This window comes from Ceratotherium simum, chromosome 1 (genome assembly GCF_057802395.1).
Source record: "Ceratotherium simum simum isolate JZ-2026a chromosome 1, ASM5780239v1, whole genome shotgun sequence".
Lineage (NCBI taxonomy): Eukaryota > Metazoa > Chordata > Mammalia > Perissodactyla > Rhinocerotidae > Ceratotherium > Ceratotherium simum.
In genome coordinates, this window is record NC_141900.1 from 81,320,035 (window position 1) to 81,333,245 (window position 13,211).

Genomic DNA, 13,211 nt, shown 5'->3' on the forward strand with positions numbered 1-13,211 from the left:
GATTGAACTTGAAATTATTATTGATTGATAAGCAAAGGGTGTTGACTAGCACCTTGAATTTTACAAAATTGTAGTCAGCGCTGTGGTACTACTAAATCCATTGATACTACATTTTGCTTTTGAAACTCAAAGTGGAATCTTGATTATTAATATAGCATAGAATTCATTTTGTAAGATGACATCCAATCTTGTATTTTCTAATTGGCGTGAGTCTATAGCAAATATTTTACATACTTTGAACGTATAAAAAGAACTAAGAGGTACCTGTTATATTCTCGGTCCTATCAAAGATGATTGTAAGGCCTAAAAACACTTGGAGGTCTAGTTTCCTTCTGCGAACGTGAAGATTTGAATAATGCCAATTTGCCGCAAATGAATGTCTTTATAAGTAGTTCGTAATTTGTAATAAAAATGTCAAGAAAATATTAAGGTGAAAAACTTTATCTTTTAAAATGAAATATCTTAAATGTACTAGTCTGCCTCAAGCACAGAACAATGGTTTTAGTTATTTCCTCTTGATGATTTGTTCAAGTTGTGTTTTATTAAAGATAATCTTTAAAAAGTGATTATCCTGTCAACTTTTGTACACGGTTTATTGTCTTCAGATTTCATATATAAAGTATTCTAATTTTTTTTTCACATTTGATTGTCAAATCTCACAATCTTGCATACCTAAAATGCCTCATTTCATCTAAACATCCATTCACATCCTTCAGATAGCATTTACTGAGTGCTTATTCTCTCCCAGGCTCAGTATTAAATGTCACAGATTCAAGGTGAGGTAGCATGTTTCTTGCCATCAGTGACTTTGTTGTATAACATTGAAAGTGGAAAATTACAACATAGTGTGTGATAAATGCTATGTCAGAAGTTCAGCATGCTCTGGCATACAAACAAGAATTTGGTAGTGTCGGAGAAGAATTTCAAGGCTGTCATGAAAGAGATGATATGTCCTTTGCCTTGAAGATTGAATAGCAGTTAGGTAGTGTGGAGCCATGAGACAGAAGGAACTTCAGAAGGATGGAACATTGAGTGTGGTTTTTAGAGTAGCATGCAGTAGATGATGGCCAAGTGATGAAACTTTTGTAAATCATACTAATAAGTTTGGATTTTATGAGGAAGACACCCCAAAACCTCTTAACTTGCCCTATTTTTTTCCATGCACACATATCACAGCATGATACAGTTATCTATTTTTACTCCCTTCCACCTCCCTATAATATAAGCATCATGAGGGCAGGTGTTTGATCTGTTTTACTTGCTGCTATATCTACAATGTGATGAACATTATCTGGGATTTAGTAGGTGCCCACTAAATATTTGTTGAATAATTAAAAGCCATTGGGGAGCCACTAAAGTATTTTAAGCATAGGAGGTATCATAACCACTTTTCACAATTTGGGTCCTCTTGGACCAATGCTGGCCTTTTCCTTAGTTCTGTCCTTCATGCTCCACTCTAATTATGATTCTACTATCAAAGCCGTGTTTTCATAAGTAAGCCACAAAAAGAAACACTTTGATAATGATCTGGAAAGGACACTATATATGGACTAGTTTACTTAGAATACATAAATGGCTGTGAGGTGGTCAGGACTTAGAAAGAATGGAGGCAGCAGGGTAAATTGGAAAAGGCATGGATTTTGGAGTTGGACAGGTATAAGAGCAAATCTCAGCTTCCAACATTTACTAGCCGTATGAGCTTGAGAGAGTTAACCTGGCCCAGCTTCCATTCTAATAAAATGCCAATAATATATACCTTTTAGAGTTCTTGAGAGGATTTAATAATATAATACATGGAAAGCATTTGGCCTTAGAAATAATGCAATAAATGTCTGTGGGAGAAAGGGGATGGATACGTTTTTATTGGGCATGGGAAGTTGCCTGTATTGCTGTCGTTGGAGTGAATGTCAAAAGAGTAGAATTCTGCCATGGCAGACTTGGGCATGAACCCTGTAGGAAAAGAGGCCACTAAATAGAAAAAGAGACTCGGCAGGAATATTTTATGTAATATGCAACTTTGTGTATGATTAGGTTTACAGAAACAAAGTTGTATTTCCATCCAGATCAAGTATTTTTGCTGGGGACCATGCTTGTATTCGTGGTACGAAGAGAATAATATGGTGTCCCTGCTCTTCACGAGCTTGCACATTGATGGAGATGATGGACATGTAAACAGAAATTGTCCATAGAATATGGCATATGCACAAAGTGTAAACATTGAAGACCTATAAGAACACAGGTTTATCCAGTTAATTAACACGAATGCTAAAGAAATTGAGTAATTTAGCTTTAAAAGGTGTAGAATTAGTTTAGTTTGTTAAATGTAGACTGAATCCCTAAACTCTCAAGTGTCATACAAAACATGTCTCCCTGATATAGCAGAGGACTCGGTTCCAAAGTTATTAGAGAAGATATCTGCTTTTATTTTTGAAAATGAATTTGAAAGGACAATAGATATAAAGTAGACCATTGGATTTATTGTATAATTATATTCAATATTGTTGGAAGAAAGCAGATATTCACTAAGAGATCATGAAAAATGATTTAGCACTGTTCATTAATATTTGTGTTATGCTAACACAAAAGTGACTAACAGGAAAACAACAGCCCATAGGAGTGTAAAGGACAAAAGGAAATGTAGAAGGCCACAAAATGAGAAATATTTCCAAAATGCTGACCTTTATTTGTTAACGAAGAAATAATGAAAGAAATTAATTTCTCAAATTTTTCTATAAATTGGCTGCTGGCAAAGTAATAATGATCTTTAGATGGCGTCTAACCTACCATGGAGGAAGAGGACAGTTAGGCACATACTACTTTGTGACTAGATATTTGAGGACTGTGAGGACATTTACTGACCATGTAACTTCACACTGCAATGGAAGAGTGATTTCGGGCCTCAATCCTTTGTACCCCACTCCCAAATAAGCTTGGTGAAGGCACAACCACGTGTTTGGGATCCTACAACATAGCACAATTCCTGGCACAGAATAGATGCTCAATGAAAAGTTGAAAAAAATATTGCAATGACTATCGAGAATACTAGTGAGTATTGAATATAATTGAGCAGTAATTGAGCTACTGATTGATAAGTTTCAAATTCGGTTGGTTAGCTACCACGGATGAATGCATTTTTTTCCCTTTGCTGAGAGGGTATTTATTTTGAAACACTTCATCTGAAATTATTTTTTATTTTGGAAATGCTCCCCGCCACTCTCTTCTGTTTCTTTTGGTACGTGGTGACAATGATCTTACTCCTCTACTCCTGCCTCATAAGTCCAAGGTAATGTTGTGTTCATCATGTTTTTTAATTTTTTGTATATTATGATGTTTTGACATCTTAAAAAACACCTTTATAGCTGGGGAGAGCCTGTCCCTTCCAGGGCTACCAATTCTTAGAGACAGCAAACGGCATGCTATTTGATATGCAAACTAACCAATACAGAGCTCTACCTCCTCCATCTGGCCTGTACATCTCAGGAGGCAATATGCTTCTGCATTAATCATCCCAGGACCCAGTACCAGGCAACTAGAGACCATCTCTATAGCCCTGCTGGGGTTCAGTACACACTACCCCAAATATGGCACCTTGGCATATTGAATATTTTAAACTGAAGGAGATTGAGAAAACAACAGAAGCAAGAGGGTCACTCTGACCTCCGCCTCCCTTGCCCTTCTTCCCTGAAACAGGCCATAAAACCCTCAGGTGAGCCTGGTGGAGTAGTGGTTAAGTTCACATGCTCCGCCTCTGCGGCCCAGGGTTCGCGGGTTCGGATACCAGGCGCAGACCAACACACTGCTCATCAACCCATGCTGTGGCAATGTCCCACGTGCAAAATAGACGAAGATTGGCAACAGATGTTAGCTCAGGGCCAATCTTCCTCACCAAAAAACAAAAATAAAAACAAAAAACCTCATGTGAAAGGTGGTCTCTGTATATACCTGGAGGAAAGGAACATCTTTATCTCCGAAGACAAGGAGATACCAAGATGAATCCAAACCCATAGACCTTGCTAAGTTTTCCCCAGTTTACTACACCTACCTCACACTCCTTAATCTATCATATTTTATCCTACTGCTCACTCTTCATCAAACCTAGTATAAAAACATAGCGTAAAAACACACAGGTCTGTTTCTTTGGGTCTTTATTTCTTTATGAATGCTCCCATGTCACGTAAAACTTACATAAAATACATGTGTATGCTTTTCTCCTGTTAATCTCTTTGTCAGTTTAATTTTCAGACCCAGCTAAGAACCGTAAGATGGTCAAGGAGAACTTTTTCCTCCCTACAGCCCAAAGTCTGCTGAAATTATTCACACTAGCCAGTCTTAAACTGTTCAACTTGCCCTGCCTTGACTTTCCCGAGGAAACTCCGATAAAGGCTGCTGGTGTAGGCTCTCCCTTCGCTCCTGTTTCCTGTCCAAAACCTGATGCTCCTCTTGTGGTCCCCTGCGTCATCACTCAGTCACTTTTATAAATTAAGACTCTGGCACAGAACAAATGGGAAAGCAGAAATGCTTTTCTCTTTGTTAATAGTTTGTTTCTCACCGTGACTTCCTCTGCAGTAAATTCATAACTTCACATGTTAGCTAAAATGAACAGTATGTCCTTTTTAAAGTGTGCTTTTTAGACTAACTCTGAAGGGAGCATCTTTCATTGAAACGTCATTTTTGGAAAGGCCTTTCTGAATTACTCTACCTAATGAATGGCAGTTTCCTTTGAATTTGACGAACACTGCAATCTCAACCCTGGGTTTAGGATTCATACTTCAGGACTCAGCAGCTTGCCTGTCAGTGTTCCCCAGCATAGAATACTAGGACTCACATTATCTGTTTCACTTGCAAAATTGCCAGGATTGTTTCACCACAATCATTCTACACAAGATATTGACATTTTGATGACACTGAAATTTGACATGGAGTGGTTAAGAATTTGAATGTGAAAACCCATTGATAAAATCCATCAATAAAATTGAGAGCCTGGATATTTCTCTTTTCTCCTCTGCTTGCAATAAAAGAGAGAGTAAAGGCAGGAGGTGGGGGAGAGTGGGTGGAAGAGAAGAAAACAAAAGGAGGGAAGAGATAAGGGAAAAGAACTAGAATTCTTTGATTTCCCTGATTCCATTGAGGACTCTGGTTTGCACAGGATTGAAAAGAACATCTGATGTAGACACAATTATCCTTCAACTCCCTGAAGAGCCAGGAGTGCTTGTACTTGAATGCCCTATCTGAGCTGACCGGCACAAATGTCGCTGCCTTCTCTTTCTTCCCTGGCCTCAGACTTCCTTTAAGAAGCAAAACGGATGAAGCCACAAAGTGGAGGTACCGTTTGGGACATGCCAAATCCACAGTCTGCTATGTACTCGCAGGTTATGGTACAAAGTCACTAAGATCTTAAAGTAAACTCTCTGAGTCATTAAATTTCCTGTTAGGAAAAAGGAAAGTGTTTTATTTGCGACAGACCTTATATCTTTATGTCTAAACTTTGTTTAATGTTCGACTTGAGATGGAGCTGCAAAAGCAATCAAAGTGATTCAAATTATTATTTTACATTTTTAAGCTCCAATATTTTTTTTTAATGGAAACACTTGTATAGTCTTTCATATTATGTTGCTTTAAAATCTTTTTTATTCTTATAAAGTCACTGATGGTAAAATAATACAAAGTTACACAGTGGAAAACTAAAAGTCTTTTTCCCTTCTCCTTCTACCAGTGATAACTCCTCGTTATAGTTTCTTGCATATAATTCCAGAAATTTCCTAGGAATATGGAAGCAAATGTGTGTGTATATTGTTAAAAGATAAACTGAGACATATTAAAAATTTTAAGAGTTTATTTAAGCAAAAATTGGTTTGAATGGGGGAGTGCCACACCAGAAGTGGTTAGGAGCGCTTCACCGAGAGGAGCCGGGAAAAGACTTCTACAGAGAAAGTACAGAAGCAAAGAAAGGAAATTATTTGATTGGCTACAGCTTACAGCCTAGTTGGTTGTTCATTATTGGTTGTCTTTACAGTTTTGATTTCATAGCTTTGAAGAATTTATAGGCTTATATTTTGGTTTGCTTATGTAGGTGGGCAAGGCCTTACAACTACCTCAGTCTAATAGACTCCTTGTTTAATGAATTTAACAATATATTTAACACAAATAGGGCTATGGTGTCCCTAACTGTCTATAACTTGCTCTTCCCACAGGACAATATATTTTGGGGGTCTGTCTGTATCAGTATATTTTGTCGTGACCACATTGTACTCCACTATACCACTATATGACCGTTTTTTTTTAGCAAGTTCTTATTAACAGACATTTCATTTTCTGGAGATTTTTTCCTCCTCTATCAACAATGTCATAGTTGGCACCTGTGTACATATATATCTTGGCACACTTTTGGCAGGATGAAATGGAATTGCTAATGCAAAGGCTATAAATATTTCAATTTAGATAGACATTGCAAAATTATCTTCTAAAAAGTTTGTTCCAATTAAGGATCTCACCAATAGTGAATGAGAGGGCCAGTTTTTCTTACCAACACTGGGCATTATCAAGTTCTGTAAATATTGTTAGTCCATAGGTGAAAATGGCATCTCGTTTTAAGACCTTGGTTCTTAAATAGTAAAGTTGACCTTTTTTTTTCATTGTTTGTTAAGAGTATTCTTTTTTTTATTGCCCAAGACTTTTTTTTTTTAAGACTAAACCATGTTTTGTTTCTCATGTATGCCCAAATTATTTTTTTTGGGGAAAGTTGCCCTTTCTAAAAATTAAGATATATTTTTTCAGATATCAACAGTTTATAATATGAAACAGGAAACCAAGAACCAGGTTGGAAAAGAACATTTTATTTCTTCTGCCTACATATTTCTTATATGGATTCGACTTTGATTACAGTATTATATTTTTAAAGTATATCTGTCACTAGGAGCTACAAATTCATCTAACCACTGAATCTCATTGCTCTCATGCAGCCATAAAGCCTCATAAAGTTTTGGCAAATAACTCTTTTATAAGAAGTATCTTTTAAATAAAATTCCAATAGTTTTTCATGGGAAGCCTAATCCTGGGTAGTAGGATACAGGGAAAGAACAAGCCAATCTCAGTTTAGCCATCTGCAAGTTGTTGACTTGGGGCTAGTTATCTACCCTCTCTCAGTTTGTTTCCTCCACTGTAGAAGGCCAGGCTGTTGAGAAGATGAGAAAAAATAAGCAAAAGTCAGCTAGCACAGTGCTTGTCATAAGAATGGTAGGCACTTTACAGACAGTGATCATTATTGATTTGAAGCGTTTATATACCTTCCAGAATTTTTCTCTATTAGATGATTTAGAATTTACATTTGGAATCTAAAACTGGCTTTAAAATTTTCATTTTGAGGAATAGGATATTAAGTAAAATGTAGTTATATTTGTTCTTTACTTAAAAGGGGTAAATATGTTTAATTTTATGGAAAACCACAAATCATCTAATTTTGGCACAATGTGCTATTATACAGGTGTAGAAATATTATCAGAAAAAGATTAACACTTACAGGGGTATGCCTGATGTGCTACGTCTATAATTAGACCTCATAAAATTTTAACACACTGTGTTAATAAAACTTTGCTCATTTTTTTGGTCTACAATCCTTTCATTACAGCACATATTTAATAACAAACTTCAGGGGAGTGGGTAGCACATACAGTTTTTATTGAAATATATATTACTTCCCCCACACCAATTTGCTTATCCTAAATAACAGATATAGGGAAGAGCATGGGCTTGGGTTAATATACATTTTTGTAACTTTCAAGGTACAAATCATTATGCATGATTTTGTTTTTCTTTGATAGGTTTTAATCAAAGAGCACAGGTAAATGAGATTTCTAGGTTAGTCATTTTATAAAAGCAGATAAAAACATTAAGATTGTAGTACATAGCATAGAAATATTTTTGAGAGTTAAGCAGCCAAAAATAAACATACTTTTTGTATCCTGCAGAAAACTTTAATCCTTGAGCATTGAGAGTTGACTTCAGTGACTAATCATTTTAGTGGTGTCTTATCCCCACGTGATGTTGGGAACTAGCCTGGCTGAAATTGTTAATCACTACTTTATAACTCTTCATAAATAAGAAGAGCTTCTGTTTGTTATTCAACACTTAACTATATGCTTTACATGCAACTTCTCATTTAACTATTTTTTTTTTCAGATGAGGAAACTGAGCCTTAGATTAAATGACTCACCGAAGGTCACATAGGTAGAGTTGAAAAGAAGACCTGGGTGGCTTTGACTCCTAAGCCAGTGCATTCCACCATTACACAATGCTGCCCTCCCATAAGGTTATGAAATGAGATAACATCTTGGCACACAGAACTTAGAACTAGTTCCAATTTCTTTTTTTCATTCCACACTCCAAAACAGCATCTAATCATGGGCATCTGCTGATGATTGAGAACTTTTCTGAGTGCTAGACCATAGCATGCAGGTGATCAAGGGACACTTAATTGCATATATACTTTCAGTATGTACCTTTTATGGATTTAAGGAGAAACTGGCATTCAAAGAAAGAGGAGGCTTAGATAGGATACTAGAAGTTTGCATCATCTTGATGTTTCCGGGGCTCATTCAGGACACACAGTGGTAAACTTCACATTTACAGCAGCAGGGGGCAGTAGGACAATGGTGTCAATCCCTGGGCTGCTTCAACAACAAAGTCCCCATGTCCTTGACACCTTTCGGTTTCAGTAGATATGATAACTAGTCACAAGCTAGCCCATTATGTCATCAGAAGAAAATCAGTCAGCCTAACCTTCAGATAAGAAAATGGGTATTAAGATGCTAAAAAACATAAAAATAACGTTGCTGGTTTGTAATTGTTTTGGAAGTTCTATGTTTCTGAAGATGACTTCTAAAAATGTTGCTTACTTAATAAAACTGGCTTAAAAATGACTTTTTTTTCAAGTAACAAATTTAAGTTTGTGGATATGTTGGCAGTGAGGGAAATGGTGGATGGAAGATAAGTGATCCTATCTTCCCTGTGATTGTTTTATGTATTCTTAGTATGTAATCTGAACAATGTTTTAAAATGTAGACTCTAAAATACTAGTTGTAAAACAGCATGGTGTGTGTGTGTGTCTTAGAGTGTGAGAACATCTGGAGATTGCTGATGTGCGAGGAAGAAGTGAGACTTCATGGGAGGTGAGAGTTGAGGCTGGAAAGGCAGACAGGAGTCAGATATGAAGAGTCTTCTGGGCTATGCTAATGAACCTGTAATTAATCCTTTAGGCAGGATTGAAATGGTCAGATTTGTATTTTAAGTCTGTGGAGATGAGTTGAGAAGAAATTGGAGGCTGGAGGCAGGAAACCCGATTAGAAGGCTCTTGCTATTATCTAAAGCAGAGATGACGAAGCCCTGAACTAACGAAGTATTAGGGATGGAGAGAAGAGGATAGAATTAGAAATCAACGATTGATTGATGGGATCTAGGAGGGTCAAAGGAAAGCACGAAACCTGCTGTGACACTGAGTTTCTCATGAAGGCAGCGTGATCCACCCCTGAGAAAGGAGCGCGGGTGGAGAGCAGGTTTGGAGGACTCGTTGGAGGGTGTTGTACCTGATGTGCCTGTGGGGTAATCAGACAGTTGTTTATTTAAAGCCCTATGATTTGGAAACTCAAGGGAAAGATTAGGGCTGTGTCATTGATAATGACTAATAATAGTCAGAGGGACATAGGATGCCTAATAGTTTGACAAGAAGGTCTCCGGAGCCAGACTACCTGAGTTTGAGTTCTAGGTCTGTCATTTTCTGACTGTGTGAGCTTGCGCAAGTTATGCTGCGCCTTCGTTTCCTCATTTGTTGTGAGAATTAAATGAGTTGATATAGGTAAAGCTTTCAGATTGGTACTTGGCACATAATAAGCGCCATATGCTTGTTTGTTGTATTGTTATTTTTATTTTAGCTCTCATTTATTGGATACTTACTCTAGGCCAACCCTGTGCTAAGAGCTTATAGGCAATTTCTCAGTGAATCTCCATCGTATCCTGTGATGGTGACACCGTTATTATCTCAAGAAACTCAGACCTCAGGGAGGCTGAGCAACTTTCCCAAAGTAACCCGCTGGGAAATAAAGGCCAGAGCAAGGATACAAACTCAACTCTGAAGGACAAAGGAGTCCAAGCCTATTTAGCTGATATTTGAAACCATGAGAGTGAATGAAACCACCCGGGGACACAGTGTGTAAAGGGAGGGAAGCCAGGGAATACCAACGTTCCTCTGTAAGAGGGGGTGAGGGCAGAGCAAGTCGATTGTTAACTGTGGTTCAGTAAGATAAGGATTTCCTTTTCAGTCTGTTCTTCTAAGCCCTCTTCTTCCATTACCTCTAATATTGAGATTTTACATTTTACACCTCTCTGTGTGAAAAAAAAAAAACAAACTAAATAGACCCGTGGATCTTGAGTCCTACACCGAGGCATCACATAAACTAATATATTTAATGTATAATGAAAGTACTTAAAACTTAGAACCTCAGAGCTGCTGGTCTATGTTAGGTCGTAAGAGCTTTCTCCTCTCCCTGAGCAGTGGCCACAGGGATTAATGATCATATCTGCTTCTGTGCTCCAGCTTAGTGTTTCCTCCAGGGTTCCCTAGCCTGGATTCACTGGCTTTGCCAGAAGTTTCCTAGGATTTATTCTGTGTGTCTGTGTTAGTCTGCTAGGGCTGCCATAACCAAGTACCACAGACTGGGTGGCTTAAAGAGCAGAAGTGTATTGTCTCAGGGTTCTGGAGGCCAGAAGTCTATCAAGGTGTCGGCAGGGTTGGTTCCTTCTGAGGGCTGTGAGGGAAGGATCTGTTCCAGGCCTCTCTCCTTAGCTTGTAGATGGCCCTCTCCTCCCTGTGACTTCCCTTTGTCCCTGTCTGTGTCCATATTTCCTCTTCTTATAAGGACACAGTCATATTGGATTAGGACACAGACACAAGCCACCCTAATGAACTCATTTTAACTTAATTCCCTCTGTAAAGATTCCGTCTCCAAATAAGGTCACGTTCTGAGGTACTGAGGGCTAGAACTTTATGAGTTTTGAGTGGACATAATTCAGCCCATAACAATATCAGTATCCCAATGATATTTACTTTAATTGTTAAAGACTTTGATGAAACCAGTATAGAAATGCAGTACAAGTAAAGAAATGTGGCTACTCCACCATTTTGTGGTATCAACCAAAGGAAACAAATTTTTGTTTTGCATCCTCCCAGTCAGATTTTCCTTCTCCAATTCATAAGATCCTTAGTAAAGGAGGTTTCCTCATTCTCTTGATCAGGAATAAAAATTTGCCTCAGTTTTAAAGTTAAAATCAATAGGTATACCTGTTCATTCAGCCAACTCTCTCTTGTCTTCAATGTCTTTTAGGGAATGGGAAAACCATGACTACCTTGACCACCATCCCTGGGTAATAAGTGCGGACACTCCTCTAGGTGCTGTGGGAGGAGGCAGGTTACAAAGATGGCTCTGACCTCAAGATACTTATAATTTCATGCTATTTTTCTTAACCTTTTTCATATCATGGAAGCTTTGGGAATCTGGGGAAAGCTTGAGCTTCTCTTCCCAGAGTATTTATATAAGATTATAAGCAAAATTATGTACATAACTTATTTTGTTGTACTGGATCAAAATATTTTTTATGAAGAATTGTGCCTTTTTCATCACCTTTTGCATGCAAAATTAATTTCAGGTAATAGTCTTAAAAAAATAGGAAGAAGGAAAGAAAGAAATCCAAAGTGTGCAAATAAAATTGAAAAACAAACTTTGGTTTTACTATAAAATACATTTCGATGATACAGCATCTCTCCCTCAGCTTGAATGAGAAGCTGAAATTACGGAGGGGTCCTTGGAATGACAGCACGTGCACTTGCCTGTAGACTTTCCATTTTGATGGTAACTGAAAAGCTGGGCTCACAATAGCACATTGTAGCAAACAGAATCAGTTCATGTTCACAGATGACACAATGGGCTTATGACAAGGCAACACCAAGATATTCCAAGACTATCTGAATTGTATTTATGTCCTTTAATTTCAATTGGCTTCACATCACTGAGTTTCATCTTCAGCGAGCGGATGCTGTTGATGTCAGCAAAAGGAGGACTGAGAACTCATGTTTCAATTTTCGGGTTGTCTGAGCAGAAGTACTTTAAAAAGAGTTATGCAGAGTTTTAAGTTGTCTGCATATTTCTGTATCAGAGATTTGTAAAAGAGAAGAAGTTCATATTTTGCTTTCATTTCATGAGAAAACACTTTGAAAAGGCAATGAGTCAAGGCCCTGGCATTAACGAAGTTGATCCCTTGCTCTAGAGAAGCAGGACCATAGAAAGCAATGGGTTGTAGACCTTACTGCATAAAGATACTTCCTTTAAGATGTGTTACCAAGCACCACAGGTGTCCTATCTGTTCACAAAGTGCCCACTGAGTTTTATTTGCACAAGGAACTTTTCAGCATTTCAGAGATGTTGATGGATTTAAAATTTTAGAAAAGGGACTAGCTAAATAGGAATTCATTTTTGAAGGCATCAGCTGGCTGCATAAAGAAGCTTTCAATTCCTCTATCGCATGCCTCAAAATATTATTTTTAAAAAGTCAACCATCATGGAATAATTTTATTTTTTCAAGGAACTGCTTTAAGCCACCTCCTCTGCTCCAAACCACACACTAACTTGACCATTTCTGAGGTACACAGATTTTACCAGTTATCTTGTTGCTATTTTAAGACCAGGCTGCTGTATCAGGGCAGATCAAATTTTGGTAAAGTCTTGCCTTTTCAACTCCAGCCTTATTTTTTTGAAAAAGACCTGTACTAATATATTTGTGGAACCAAAAGTATGAGATGCTACTTCAGCATTTTTGGCTTCACGCTCCTTCCCTTGGCAAGAATGTTGCCATGAAACAAGCACTGGGGCTTTGGTGTTCCATCACACGTGGCGGAAAGCAAAGCCAAAGGATATTTAGTAGTTCTTTATTATTTTGACATTTTCTAGCTTAAGCCAACCCTGAAGTAAACAAAGACAGATGCTCATCATCATAATGGCAGGGCACATATTTTTTTAATTCCTACTGGTGGAAAGCTGTTCTGACATATCGTGACAACACTGATGAGTATACAGCGTTTGTCTACAAGAGCAGCCATACTAGACGTAAAAATAATGTATTCACCAAAATGATTTGGAAAAATCACATAAAACATTACTGCTGTGTAT